This window comes from Ascidiella aspersa, chromosome 5 (assembly GCF_963924565.1).
Source record: "Ascidiella aspersa chromosome 5, kaAscAspe10.2, whole genome shotgun sequence".
NCBI classification, from domain to species: Eukaryota; Metazoa; Chordata; class Ascidiacea; order Phlebobranchia; family Ascidiidae; genus Ascidiella; species Ascidiella aspersa.
In genome coordinates, this window is record NC_139451.1 from 11061090 (window position 1) to 11063069 (window position 1980).

At 62.5% G+C, this 1980-nt stretch overlaps 2 non-coding genes and 1 pseudogene across 2 annotated transcripts in view; all 3 read left to right on the forward strand.

Annotated features, from left to right (window-relative positions):
• The window catches only part of LOC146143454 (small subunit ribosomal RNA), a 1811-nt gene extending 1302 nt beyond the window's left edge, over positions 1 to 509 (forward strand). The window contains exon 1 of the ribosomal RNA XR_014500347.1: positions 1 to 509. This exon is cut by the window's left edge and continues 1302 nt beyond it. This is a non-coding gene — a ribosomal RNA (small subunit ribosomal RNA).
• Positions 510 to 756: 247 nt separating this feature from the next.
• Positions 757 to 910, forward strand: LOC146143455 (5.8S ribosomal RNA). Its single transcript, XR_014501138.1, has one exon. It is a non-coding gene; the product is annotated as a 5.8S ribosomal RNA (ribosomal RNA).
• Positions 911 to 1158: 248 nt separating this feature from the next.
• LOC146143456 (large subunit ribosomal RNA) overlaps positions 1159 to 1980 on the forward strand; it is a 1785-nt pseudogene continuing 963 nt past the window's right edge.

Below are 1980 nucleotides of genomic sequence, written 5' to 3' on the forward strand. Positions count from 1 at the left end.
AGCGATTTGTCTGGTTAATTCCGATAACGAACGAGACTCTGGCTTGCTAACTAGTTACGCGACCCAATCGGTCGGCGTCTAACTTCTTAGAGGGACTAGTGGCGTTTAGCCACACGAGATTGAGCAATAACAGGTCTGTGATGCCCTTAGATGTTCGGGGCCGCACGCGCGCTACACTGACCGGATCAGCATGTGCTCGCCTTGGCCGACAGGTCTGGGTAACCCGCTGAACCCCGGTCGTGCTAGGGATAGGGAATTGCAATTATTTCCCTTGAACGAGGAATTCCCAGTAAGCGCGAGTCATTAGCTCGCGTTGATTACGTCCCTGCCCTTTGTACACACCGCCCGTCGCTACTACCGATTGAATGGTTTAGTGAGGTCCTCCGATTGGACCTGGCGCGGCCGGCAACGGTCGAGCCGGCGTCCGAGAAGACGATCTAACTTGATCATTTAGAGGAAGTAAAAGTCGTAACAAGGTTTCCGTAGGTGAACCTGCGGAAGGATCATTAACGGTCTCGCAAACGCTTCGGCGAACGCGAAACTCGGACAAGCGAGAGAAAAAGTCTTTGCTACCCGGCGCCCGACCCGCGAGGAGCGGCGCGCCGGCCGGCGATTCGGTCACCCGGTAATGTTTGCGCGTCGAGTGCCGCGGTGCCGCGCGCTCCGGCTTCAAGCGTCGGCCTGGCCGACCGCTCGGCGCGGTCTATTTTGTCACCCTATAGTGCGAGGCACTGTGCGAGCGAAACAATCGTGGATGGCTCTTGGCGGTGGATCACTCGGCTCGTGAGTCGATGAAGGACGCAGCTAGCTGCGTGAATTAGTGTGAATTGCAGGACACATTGAGCATCGACGTTCTGAACGCAAATTGCGGCCTCGGGTCAATCCCGGGGCCGCGCCCGCCTCAGGGTCGCGTTGCAAACGTTCCGCGCGGGGATTTCTCCGCGCGGCTGCTGCGGCGTCGGACGCGCGAGCGCCCGTCCCGCTCAAGACAGCACGGCACGATGCGCGACGATCGCGACCAGAATCCCGCGCGGCGGCGGCGAGTCGACCTCGAAGAGGCCAACGGCTGGCGGCTCAAGGGCGGGAATCGAGGTGCGCGGCGGCGCGCGGCGCCGACGGCGAGCGCGGAACGGGAAGAATAGTCCCGGTCCTTACTTTCGGCCTGAGGTCGGACGAGGCTACCCGCTGAATTTAAGCATATTACTAAGCGGAGGAAAAGAAACTAACGAGGATTCCCTCAGTAACGGCGAGTGAAGCGGGATGTGCCCATCGCCGAATCCGCGCGCTTTTGGAGTGCGCGGAATTGTGGCGTACGGAATTCGTCACGGCGCGCTTCGCCGGTCGCCCGCGTCCTTCTGATCGAGGCCTTTTCCCAGAGCGGGTGTCAGGCCCATGGCGGCGACAGGCGGGCGCGCTACGGCGTCTTCCCAGAGTCGGGTTGTTTGGGAATGCAGCCCAAAGCGGGTGGTAAACTCCATCTAAGGCTAAATACGGTCACGAGACCGATAGCGAACAAGTACCGTGAGGGAAAGTTGAAAAGCACTTTGAAGAGAGAGTTAAAGAGTACGTGAAACCGTCGAGAGGCAAACGGGAGGGCCTGTCGGGTCGCCCGGTCGCTTTCAGCCGGCCCCCTGTCGGCGACGTTGTCGTGCGGACCCTCACGGGCCGCCGGCGGCGCCGCCCGATCGGGGACCAGCGCACTAGCGCCGGGCGAAGGCCGCGACCGTCTGGACGGCGGCGAGAAGGCCGCGCGCAAGGTAACCCGGCCTCGGTCGGGTACTATAGGCGCGCGTGTCCGTCGGCCCGCCGTTCGGGCGAGGAGAGATCGCCGCGTCTGCCCTTCGGGGCCGAGCGCCCGGTGCCGGCTGGGGCGTCGTGGGTCGGGGACTGTTCTCAGTGCCCAGCCTCTTCGTCTCGGTCGCGCTTCCGGTGTCGTTTCGCGAGGCGCACGGGGTCCGCGGCTGAAGTCAGCCACCTTCC